The sequence below is a fragment of the Sminthopsis crassicaudata genome, chromosome 2, assembly GCF_048593235.1.
Source record: "Sminthopsis crassicaudata isolate SCR6 chromosome 2, ASM4859323v1, whole genome shotgun sequence".
NCBI lineage: Eukaryota > Metazoa > Chordata > Mammalia > Dasyuromorphia > Dasyuridae > Sminthopsis > Sminthopsis crassicaudata.
Genome location: NC_133618.1, coordinates 90,066,090 through 90,078,828, shown reverse-complemented (window position 1 = coordinate 90,078,828; position 12,739 = coordinate 90,066,090). Strand labels below are relative to the sequence as shown.

Below are 12,739 nucleotides of genomic sequence, written 5' to 3'. Positions count from 1 at the left end.
TATTAATGAATCCTTTATTCCTTCAGGGATATTGGGGCATGACCAAGGAAACAGCAAAAAATGAGGTCGCGGTTTCTCTTCTCTATCCAGAGCTCCATCTTATTTAGTACAGCACACTAGCTGGGGTAGGCAAGTAGCCCGCACCCCCTCTCTTGTCTGTGTTCCTGCACCTGGCCTGCTGCTCTTTGGCATTATTTGAGCCAGACCAATCAGCCTATCCATCTAGTTTCACTCTGCCATGAAATCAGAGCCCCATCCCAGAGCTCAAAGGCTACATCCAACTTTCCATCAATGAAATATTCAGTTGCTAAGCAGCTACCACCTGAGTGACTCAGCAGATCATGGGTTCCTGTTCTCTCTCACCCGGGTGGGTGGGGTTCAGGTTGTCAGGGCTGATTTTCCCACTTCTCCCTGACAAAGACCTCCGTGTTTCAGTTAAGCTATACTTCTCGTTATCTTTTGGCTATACCTTCATGCCTTTGCCTGTCACTGGCCCATGTAGCCTCCCTTCTTTTCTCTTCCTAACCATGTTATCTACCTTTCAAGAAACAATCAGCTAAAGTTCTGTGATGTTTCCCAGACCCCTCAATCCTTTTTCCTTTGATCTTTTACAAAATTTATTCATATATCAATCATCTTTAAAACAGACCATAAATTCCCTGAGTCAAGAATTTCATCTTCTCCTTTTTCTATACACCACAAAACCTAGAATTCCTTTCTAATCTTTTTTTGCTGCCTGTGGTCTATTGTTTTAGTCTGGATGGGAAAAGATTTAGTAAATTAATTCACAACAAGATATTTGGGTCTTAATACATTGCCCTTCCTTCAGTTACTTTTGCATTTTAAATAAGGAATTTGGAAGAGCGTAATACTTTATTTCAAAAGGTATAAATCTCAGTGAAATGTCAGGCCCAATGACCCTGTGGGGGGGAAGGCATTTTGAGGTGGGAAGAGTCCTAAGTTTCATAATATTTTGACAGTCATCTACACATAAGACCCTAGAGCTCCTTCAAACCCAGAGAGAAGAGCCTATATGGTTGTAAATGGATACTTAATACTATAGGCATTCATTTTCATGGATCCTATCTGACCTTAGAAAAGATTTTTTTGTAAACCTTGTTTGAAAATATATTATTTCTGCCAGGTTTTGCCTTAGGGATGTCTGATAGAAAATGGCAGCTTAGGAAAGAGAGGAAACAGAGGGGATTGGGTAGAAGTAGTAAAAACACAATTTTAGATTTATTGGAAAGAAAACTTCCTAACAATGGGAAGCTCCAAAAGTGGAATCAGCAACCCTAAGAAGTAGTCTAGGGCTTCCTTGGGAGGCTTGAAGCTGAGGCTAGATAATCAAGTGTCCAGGATGAATAGTGAGGATTCCTTAGCTATATAGGTTAGACTAGATGGCCATTGAGGCCCCCCTAACTTTCCAATTCTGTGATTCTGTGGTTCTGTGAAGAGGGTATTCTCCATACCAAATCATCTTTTTTGTATTATTATTAAAGTTTTTTTATTTACAAAACATGTGCATGGGTAATTTTTCCAACATTGACTCTTGCAAAACCTTGTGTTCCAAGTTTTCCCCTCCTTCCCAAGACCCTCTCTCCTAGATGTCAGGTAATCTAATACATGTTAACTATGTTAAAATACATGTTAAATCCAATATATGTATACGTATTTATACAGTTATCTTGCTGTGCAAGAAAAATTGGACCAAAAAGAAAAAAGAAAAAGAAAAAAAAACCTGAGAAAGAAAACAAAAATGCAAGCAAATAATAACAAAGAGTGAAAGTGCTATATTGTAGTACATCCTCAGTTCCCACAGCTCTCTCTGGGTGTAGATGGCTCTCATCATCACTGAACAAGTGAAACTGGTTTGAATCATCTCATTGTTGAGAAGAACCATGTCCCTCAGAACTGATCATCGAATAGTCTTGTTGTTGCTGTGTGTAATGATCTTCTGGTTCTGCTCATTTCACTCAGCAAAAGATCATGTAAGTCTCTCCAGGCCTTTCTGAAATCATCCTGCTGGTCATTTCTTACAGAACAATAATATTCCATAACATTCATATACCACAGTTTATTCAACCAATCTCCATCTGATGAGCATCCACTCAGTTTCCAGTTTCTGGCCATTACAAAAAGGGCTGCCACAAACATTTTTGCACGGGTGGTTCCTTTTCTCTCCTTTAAGATCTCTTTGGGATATAATCCCAGTAGAAACACTGCTGGATCAAAGGGTTTGCACAGTTTGATAACTTTTTGAGCATAGTTCCAAACTGCTCTCCAGAATGGCTGGATCCATTCACAGTTCCACCAACAATGGATTAGTATTCCAGTTTTCCCACATCCCCTCCAACTTTCATCATTATCTTTTCCTAACATCCTAGCCAATCTGACAGGTGTGTAGTGGTATCTCAGAGTTTCTTAATTTGCATTTCTCTGATCAATAGTGATTTGGAACACTCTTTCATATGAGTGGAAATAGTTTCAGTTTCTTTATCTGAAAATTGTTCATATCCTTCGACCATTTATTAATTGAAGAATGGCTTGATTTATTACAAATTAGAGTCAATTCTCTATATATGTTTATAGAAAAGAGGCCTTTATCAGAACCTTTGAATGTAAAAATGTTTTCCCAGTTTATTGCTTTTCTTCTAATCTTGTTTGCATTAGTTTTTCTTTTTGTACAAAAACTTTTTAACTTAATATAATCAAAGTTATCTATTTTGTGATCAATAATGATTTCTCCTTCTTTGGTCACAGATTCCTTTCTTCTCCATAGATCTGAGAGGTAAACTATCCTGTTGTTTTAATTTGTTTATGATACCATTCTTTATGTCTAGGTCATGAACCCATTTTGACCTTATCTTGGTATACGGTGTTAGGTGTAGGTCTATGTCTACTTTCTGCCATACTGGTTTCCAGTTTTCCCAGCAGTTTTTGTCAAATAGTGAATTCTTATCCCAAAAGCTAGGGTCTCATACCAAAGTATCTTAATGGAACATTTTTAAGGATTCCATCTGCTTTATCAGGCTCCCTCTTCCTCCTCAATTTGTCTTTAGCTCAAGCTCCAGTTTTGCTTCAGTTATACAGAGGAAAGGACCACCAATCACTGCAGTGTTGCTCAGAGGCAAATCCTTCCTCCTCTCTTTGTTCTAACATGTTGTTAGGGTTTCTAGGCTTGAGACCACAGGCTGGAGATAAGGGAGGTCTCCAAAGAGCTGGAAGTGATGTCAAAATGTACAACCCTTTCCTGACAAGTTTTATCTCCTCTGGTCATTGTGGTATCCACTGTGGCTCCTAAAAATGGATGCATTTTGAATTTTGAGTAAATTAATTCTTATTTTAAAACATGATATTCATTTGAAATCTTCAAATAACCACTAAGTCTCTGTCACAGAATATGGTTTAGACCTAAGCACATATAATAATTCATTTAGTGAAAAGCTTATTGAATAAATAAATAAACAAATAAAGGGAAGGGGTAGACACAGAAGGACAGAAAAGGGAAAGGAAAGAACTCGATAGTGGAGAGAGGGTCCTGTTCCCAGAAGTCACTTAGTGCTTACAACTCTACCATCAATTACCTGCCCCTGGGCTAGACAAAGGATGCAATCAACCATAATGAGCATGGAACAGGGAAAAAAAAAAAAAGGAGGCAGATGGAAGAAGAGCTGAGCAGTAGCAGCAGCAGTTGGAGCTGTAAGAAAAGGCCACTGCCCCTAGGAAACATAAGCCATTGGTGATGGGGGAGCCAGGAGCCAATGGGCTGATAATGGAGGAAAACTAAGAGAGAAAATCAATGATGCAGTGGAACCTTTTATTTTTTTATTCACATTCTTCAAATGACTGGGAGGTGGGGGGAGGAAGAGGAAGGCTGTGGGGGAAGCTACAAGCCAGGAATATTTTAGCAGGAATCATTATGTTACCAAGAGAGCAGTGGAGTCCATGTCTTTGAAAATCTCTATGTCAACTCTGGATTATAATAGTTCTGTCCCTGCTGGTTTATGTGCAGCTCAATCTAGAGAAGGGGTCCTTAACCCAAGGACCATGAACCTCTTTATTTCAGGGGATCTGGGAACTGGGGTGGAAAAAAATTACATTTTTATTTTCACTAACCTTTAACTGAAATTTAACATTTCCTTCAATTATGAAGGTAGATAACAGACATTGTCCTGAGAAGAGGTCCTTGGGCTTTGCCCTGCACCACTTTAATATTAAAGGACCTCAAAGAATTTCCCCAAGGCACAAGCCCCCAAGGTAACAAGAATGCTTTTCCTAGCTTCTGATTCAAAAACCTGAAAGTTTTCTCTGGTTACCATAGTGTGGCCCATGGGCCTAGGAGGCAGAGGGATACTGGAATATTAATGAGAAATATTTAAATTAGAATCTTAATTGGAAAAAAAGTGAAAATGGATGCTCGAGTTTAATCTGGAGCCTGTATCATCACAGATTTTTCCCTCTTCTCCTTAATCAATTCCTCTCTAATTAATTCTTTGGTGGTTAAGCCTTGTTACATTAGATAGTCTGCTGATTATTTCCACAATCAAGAGAATGTATATTCATGCATATTTAATCAGGAGCCACTGCATCCTTTTCATAAGTGTTCTTGGCAGTTGGCATTCACAGACACTAAAATAAATAATGATGAAGTATATTACTTACTTGGTGAGCTCCGTTGGCAGGCCTGCTCCTCCTCAGTGACAATTTGGAAAGGTTCAGTTGTGTCAGCAAACTTAATGGGGCGACTTTCAATGTCAAGTGGTATTTGGTCATAGGTCAATGCTTTTCAGAGCAAAACAAAACAGAAAAAAAAAAACAGCTATATAGCAGGGATTTGGGCCTGCTAGCTGGCAAAGGCATATACAACAGACCGTAAGGCACATTTTTAATCATCTGTTCTATCTTTTAAAAACTAACTCCTTTGAGGTTTAGTTACAAAGTTCTTCTGAAGTCTGGCAATGTTTTGGGTTATAGCTACAATGTAACTGAGGACAATAGATCAATAACTCTAAAACTCTGCCACTGGCTACTCGTGAGACCTGTTAAATTCTCTGAACTTCAAATTCCTTATCTATAAAATGAAGGGATTATATTAGATCACTTCCAAGATTGCTTCCAGCTCTGAATCTATGATCTTAGGAGTCCCAAAGCTTTTCACTCTACAACATAGTCACTGAATAGAGAACAAGGGCTTTCTAACTTGATTACAACTCTCCCATCCATATCTTATATTTTTAGTTCTCATCACTGTAATTCACCTTACTAGTGATCTTCCAAAGAGTTATTCAGAGGTTCTACCTCTTTCCCTAAGGCATTCTTGGGCCAGGGTTTGTGAGCTTATTTTCTTTAAGAGAAAAAATTGTATAACTATATTTCAATATAATCGGTTATCCTATGTATTTTATGTTGTTCATTTAAAAAACATTCTTCTGAGAAGAGGTCCATAGGTTTTGCCAGATTGCCCAAGGTTAATAAGGCTCCTCTTGTCTCTGAATGTTATCCTGACTGACAGGTTGGAAGAAGAGGAAGTGAAGGTGGAAGGGCCAGGAGACAGAGGTAGCTCAATTGCTCCATTTATCAGCTGTGTGTCATGGCCCTGGGTACCACCAATAAGGCTCTGATGCTCTAGTCTCCTCAAAACCCTGTGTTCTCTCACCATTTTGCTGTTCCCTTAGTAAGTCTTCCAGAGCCCTGGCTAAGAAAGGAAATGTGAATTACTTGGATCGCTTCTTAACAGTTTCAGCAAAAGGTTGAGGTAAAAAGTCAGCTTAAGTGAATCTTGACAGTTATCTGCAGATTTCCCTATGATTTCTATTATTCAATAATTGAATTAAGCCATCTTTACAGCTGATATCTCCTGCCACAGGGCCTATGTCATGGAGAATATAATATCAAAGAAAACATAGTGAGATTAGGGATTGACAGCCATTTATATGTTATTTATTTATAACTATATAGAGAGCTATAGTTCTAATATAACAATTTCCTATCTTTAGATTGATCCTGAAGTTTCTCAGCTTGAAATTTCATTTACTTATATCCTTTGAACAACATTTTGCTATACTGGTCGCATCTCCTTCCCAAATTGCTTACTTGAGGCTTGATGCCTTGAAGGATTTGAGTAGCTGTTTGAACAAAAAGTTGAGATATGGAGTAATGAGTCACCCCCACAGTTCCTCCATTTCCTTTTAAGAGAATGAAATTGCAATTAAATAGAAGGCTTCAGAAAATCTTCCCTATCCTTATCCTTTGTCATAGAATTGTCACCATCATCCCCCTTCTCCTTTTAGATACTCTTTGTCCCAGGCCCTCAAAAGCAGATCCCCACACCCAGCCTCTCTAGCCTAGCAACAATGAAGCTGAATTTATATTTTCATATTTGAATGTGGAGGGGAAGCTGCAGAAACCTCTGAGTAAAGCCTTTGAGACAAGATGAAAATAAAACTACTCTGAAGTGATGGAGGGTAATTTGCAGATGGCACTAGTCAGCAGCAAATTACAGAGAAATGATTTGGGTCCATCAACAAGGTAAGTCAATCTTTCAAAATCAGTAAAGTGTGCAGTAAAGAGAGATGCTGAAGGGGAATGGGGAGGGGGAAGAAGAGGAAGCCTTTTAGCTGATTATTACTAAGTCAGAAATTTTTTGGATTGTGCTTGGGAGTTGGCGAGGGAGGCTGCTAGGGCAGCAGGCTGGGATTTTTCCTCATGAAGGGCCAGGGAGTAGAGAGAAGCCTGAGAAGCAAACAGTTTCCTTGAGCAGGAACCTTGCACATAAAGCACTGGGCATTTTTAGTACATCTGCCTTGGGTGGTTGGAGGCCTTTGAGTGAAGGATGAAGAGAGGACCTCAGCTGACAGAAGAGGAGGGGGTGTGCGGGGGTGAGAGGACCTGTGCCTTCCGAGAGTCTGCAGCCAGCATTTCTTTCCAACCTAAGGGAGAATATCCCTCAAGCTGCCACTGCTCTAAGTGGGCTGTCTCCAATTCTCTCCAGGCACTTGATCTGTCATCAGTCACTGATTCTGGTAGCATCCTACCATTAGTTCTCTTTGCTTGTGGGCCCTCCTTAAGATTTCTAGCTCATCACAGTGGCTAGAGCACCAGCCCTGAAGTCAGGAGGACCTGAGTTCAAATTTGACCTCAGACACTGAACCCCAATTGCCTCAGAAAAAAAAAAAAAAGATTTCCAGCTCACCTGGGCACTCTCCCTGCATACTCATTCATTTACTCAAACACAAAAGAAACTCCTCCATGGGAGATAAAGCAGTCATCCTCAATACCAGACAGCAGCTTACAACAGTTAGTCTTCAATGACAGAAGATTTTTCCTGTATGAAATTATATTTTGTAAAATAGACACAAGCATAAATCTACATAATGACAAACTGTTTTGTGATTCATGAACTGGAAAACATATATAATTGTATACCATGTGCCAGGCATGGGAAATGCTGAGGATTCAGGAAAGGCAAAAGGATGATTCCTCCCCTCAAGGAGGGCAATAAGAGACCTCTGGTGACTTTGGGAGAAAGCAGCTTCAGTCGATGATGAGTTCAGCAAGAAGATTAAAGAGTCTAAAAGAGAGAAAGGAGAGGCAGTGAGCACATGATTAGAGATGCTTTCTCATAGAGTTTAGCTGAGAAGAGAAAAAGAGATGTATGTAGATAGCTAGCTAGAATGATTGGATCAAGGGAAAGTTTTTTTTGTTGTTGTTGTTGTTTTTGTGTTTGTTTGTTTGTTTGTTTGTTTTTTAAGGATAGGGAGACATTCCTGTGTCTGAACGTGGCAGAGAAGGGGACAAAATGAAGATTAAAGAAAGTAGTGTTGATAGAGGAAGCAATGTGTTAGAAAAGGAGCAAAAGGATAGGACTAAGAATGGGTGTAGAAGGGTTTCCCCTGGCCAGGAGAAGGGCTACCTCTTAATGAGAGATGGGGAGAAGATACTAGCTACAGATGTCTAAGTGATGCAAGAGGGAAGAAGAGGGAACTCAGGTCCAATGGTCTCATTGTTTTTTATCCAAGTATGAAGTGAGGTCCTCAGCTAACAGGAGGCTTGTCTATTGAGTCAGTATCTCTTCTTGTCATATTTTTAAATTTCAACCATCATTCAAGAAGCATCTCCCAAAGCACCGATTGTCTGTACCACTTATTTTCATACTTAATTATAGCGAATCTTCTATGATTCATTGTTCCACATAAGTCAGTCTTCCCAGCTACACTGTAATCTCCTGAAGGCCAGTGACTCTCTTATTCATTATCCTTGACAGGATCTAGTACAGTGCTGGGATACTCAATTCAATTTTGCAAATATTGATCCAGCTTTATTATGTCTATATTGGGTAATTTTCTTCCTTTTTTTTCCCCTTTCCCTACATGCTACAATTCTTTCTGCTTTTGAATCAAAAATGAACAAGTTTTTATTTCTATTCCTCCTATTTTCCTTCCACCTTCACAAAAAGAAGAGGAAGAAACTAAAACTCCTATAATAAACACTTAATCCATAACAAATCACCCATAGCACATTCCCTGAAGGCTCAGTGGCCCAGCTTTTTGGTCTCAGTGTCCCTTTTCTCTCTCTACTCCTGCCAAATCCTATCAGTTACCAAGTTTTTTTTTTTTTGTTTGTTTGTTTTTTAATAATTCCTTAAAAGCTCTTGAACTTGTATTCCCTTCTCTCCATTCATACCATAAGCACCTTTAATACAGGCCTTCTTTCCTGAATTATTATAACAGCCTCCCAATTAACCTACCTGAATACAATCTTTCCCCTCCACAAAGTGATATTCTTTTTTCTTTCTTTCTTTCTTTCTTTCTTTCTTTCTTTCTTTCTTTCTTTCTTTCTTTCTTTCTTTCTTTCTTTCTTTCTTTCTTTCTTTCTTTCTTTCTTTCTTTCTTTCTTTCTTTCTTTCTTTCTTTTTCTTTTTCTTTTTTTTTATTTTTTTTTTGCTGAGGCAAAAAGTTAAGTGACTTGCCCAGGGTCACACAGCTAGGAAGTGTTGAGTGTCTGAGGTCACATTTGAACTCAGGTTCTCCTGACTTCAGGACTGGTGCTGAAAAGTGATATTCTTAAAGCAGCCCTATGGTCCTGTCACACCTGTGCCCAGAAACTCAGTGACTCTCTGTTCTCTTCAGAATCAAATACAGATTTCTCTATTGAGCATTTAGAATCCTCACTGCCAGTCTGCAACCTGTCTTGTCCAGCTACTTGTACGAGACTCCCCTCCCCTTCTCTCTGCCCAGTCAGTGGCTTCCTCCCTGTTCCCCTGTTTACTCCTCCCTCTCCCCTCCTTCCTGCAAAGTCTTCCTCCTTAGCTCTGCCTCTTGGAAAGCCTCTTCCTCCTTTGAAGGATTGTCTCTTGTTCTGGACTTTCTAAGAGGCCTTTCCTGACTCCTCATTCTGAGGACTTTCCCTCTTCCAATCCTTGAGTATTCATTTTGCACATACACTGTATTTACTTGTCTATAAGCACTTTGAAGCTTTCTAGCACAGCAGTTCTTAACCTTTTTTGGTTAAGCTATTCTCGGGATGATATAAAAAATAAAATACACTGGATTATGAAGGAAACTAATTATATTGAAATAAATTATCAAAAAACCCAAACCATTTAAAACACATTCATGTAGTCCAGATTCAGAATTCCATCTATCAGCCTGGAGGCTCCTTGAGGACAGGGGTCAACTCACTTTTGCCTTTTTATTGTGTTGGGCCTAGCAAGTCCTGGCATGTAGTAGGCACTTGATTAATCCTTGGTTGCTTGTAATTCTTAAAGAGCAATAATAATATTATAGATATATGATATGATGCACATCAGCATGGACAGTGGATTAAGTGTGGAACTTGGAGCAGTAAGTGTTTGGTTCAAATCCTGACTGAGAGATGTACTAGTCCTATGAGCATGGGAATGCAAGTTAAATCCTTAAGACTCCGTTTCTTACTCTTTAAAATGGAGGTTGCAATATCTCCCCCAGTGATTTTTTTTGTCAGGCTCAAATACAAAGTATTTTGCAGATCTTAAAATGCTATCCAAATGCCAATTCTTACCAATACTTTTCAAATCATCTCAAATGTTTCCCAAAATAATTCTCATTATGTGGAGCAGGGGGTAGAATACTGGGCCTGGATCCTGGAAGACCTGAACTGAAATGCATCCTTAGACATTAGATGGGCAAAATACCTAACCTCTGTCTGCTTCAGTTTCCTCAACAGTAAAATGGAGATAATAAAAATACCTACCTCCCACGGTTATTGTGATGATAAAATGAAGTAATATTTATAAAGTCTTGGCACAAAGAAGGCATTTAATAAATGCTCATTTCCTTCCTTCTTTCTCCTTTTAACAGATGAAAAAACTACAAGTTCTGCAGTGTTTGAATGACCTGCTCTAAACTTCATGGGATGTTAGTGGTAAAGCCAAGAACCTAAATTCCAGGTTTTCTGAGTTTTTCAACTCAATACTCTCTCTCCCTTTACCACAACTACCTGCGATGGGCTTCTGCCCAAAATGTGCTTACTTTTGTGGAAAGTTTCCTTTTTATTATAGGAACTGATTTTTTAGTTCCTAGAATAATCTAAGTGATCTGCCCGGATTCACACAGCTAGTGAGTTTCTGAGGACAGATTTGAACTTGTGTTCTCCTGAGCCTGTTTACCATTCATCACATCTGCCCTCCCCTCTCTACGAATTATTTTCAAGTTTAAGCTGTTGGTCATATTTAGGTGAACCTTGTCCGCTCTTCCAGATAGCAGGTCTTAGGATGGTCCATTGAATGTTACAGGAGTTGGCATTGAAAGTGTGGGCACTGACCCACAAGGAACTTCATTTTGCATATTCAGATTTTTGGAACTTCTCCGGCTGCTTCTTAGTCAAACTGAACTATCCATCCTGTCCTGGTTCAGCATAGTGTGTTTGGAAGGGATGTGGGGTTCAGTCCCGGGCTAATTTGTCCAATCAGAGTCAAGTTTTGACTGCCAGATTGGAAGAGGATGGTTTCTACCCCAGGAGTCTATCCCAGTTTTCATTGGACCTCTCTATAATGTTTCTCTGAGGAACTTGTGATGTGGTAGATGCTGGCAAAGGACAATCCAACATGGTGTACGCATATCAAATGCTCTGTGAAGAAAGCAGAATGGAAGTAGCTTGAATGAAACGTGAAATGCACAGATTTAGAGAATCCATCCCAAATGTTCACATGGACTATTTGTGCTGTACCTGTACAGCCTTCATTTGTTTAATTGGCCCTAGTTATACATAGTGATATCATCTTGGTCTTCTTTGAAAATGAAAAACTAACCAAGCCCAATTTTCATTGGATCCCTATATAGTGTTTCTCTGAATGCTATGCATTTTATATATTCAATATATTTTCAAAAGAGCAAATTTCAAAGCTTTTGTTCATTTTCCCACTCCATGCAAATTCCCCATTTCCCATCTCACACTGGTTCAAACTCTCCAATTTGAACCTTATTTCCTAAAAAAAAAAAAAAAAAAAAAAAAAAAAAAAAGTCTAAATCTTTCTTTCAGAGCCACATAGCCATCATTTTCCACTTCTAAAATCATTTCTCCATTCAATTAAATCACATCTATCTTTATTTCAAAATCCCACTTGAAAATCTCACCTTTAGTTTGGAGAGACTTACATGAACTGATGCTGAGTGAAATGAACAGAACCAGAAGATCACTGTACACTTCAACAACAATACTGTATGAGGATGTATTCTGATGGAAGTGGATATCTTCAACATAAAGAAGATCCAACTCACTTCCAGTTGATCAATGATGGACAGAGGTAGCTACACCCAGAGAAGGAACACTGGGAAGTGAATGTAAATTGTTCTCACTACTGTCTATCTACCCAGGTTACTTATACCTTTGGAAGCTAATACTTAACGTGCAACAAGAAAATTGGATTTACACACATATATTGTATCTAGGTTATACTGTAACATGTAAAATGTATGGGATTGCCTGTCATCAGGGGGAGGGAATAGAGGGAGGGGGGGGATAATTTGGAAAAGTGAATACAAGGGATAATGTTATAAAAAAATTATTCATGCATATATACTGTCATAAAAAATGTATAATAAATAAAAAGAAAAAAGAAAAAAAAAGAAAATCTCACCTTTATAAAGTCTTCCCAAAGATGGCCCATTTGGATACAGTCAATCAGTCTTTCTCAAATCGGTCTTCCCACTGTTTATATACATGTAATCCCTTTGGAAGTTGGTGCTTTATTTTAGAAAGAGAACTGGACTGGTTGTCCAGAGACAAGAACTCTAGTCCCAGTTCTGCCATTAACTAGCTACATGATCTTGGGGAGTCTTAACTTCCTTGCACCTCACTTTCCTCACCTATAAAAGGAAAGATCTTGATTATATAAAGTCTATGGCATTTGGGGATTCTGACATTCTATATAATTCCATGTGGTAAAGAGGAACAAGAACACTGGATTTGGGGTCAGAAAGCTTGAATTTAAATCTGGCTTTTGCTACTTAATAAACCTTATTACATTGGGTAACCTCATCCTTAAAATGAAGGATGGTCTCTAGAGATAGTCCTTTTTGACTCTAAATTTAGGTTCCTATGAGAGAGACGGCTTCTAGTTCTAACTCTTGCCACTAGTTAGCTATTTAGACTTGGTAAAGTCAGTTATCTCTTAGGGTCTGTTTTCTTATCTATAAAATGTTTTTTTTTTCTTTGTTTTTAATCCCAAGGAACACTCACTTAAAAACACCTGGAAGAG

The 12,739-nt window shown here is 38.7% G+C and overlaps 1 long non-coding RNA gene across 1 annotated transcript in view; it reads left to right on the top strand.

The window, feature by feature from the left end:
* LOC141553241 (uncharacterized) overlaps nucleotides 1-11,474 on the top strand; it is a 36,191-nt gene extending 24,717 nt beyond the window's left edge. Inside the window, exon 4 of the long non-coding RNA XR_012485340.1 lies at nucleotides 10,341-11,474. This is a non-coding gene — a long non-coding RNA (uncharacterized LOC141553241). The remainder of the gene's footprint in view (nucleotides 1-10,340) is intronic.
* Nucleotides 11,475-12,739: the final 1,265 nt, after the last annotated feature.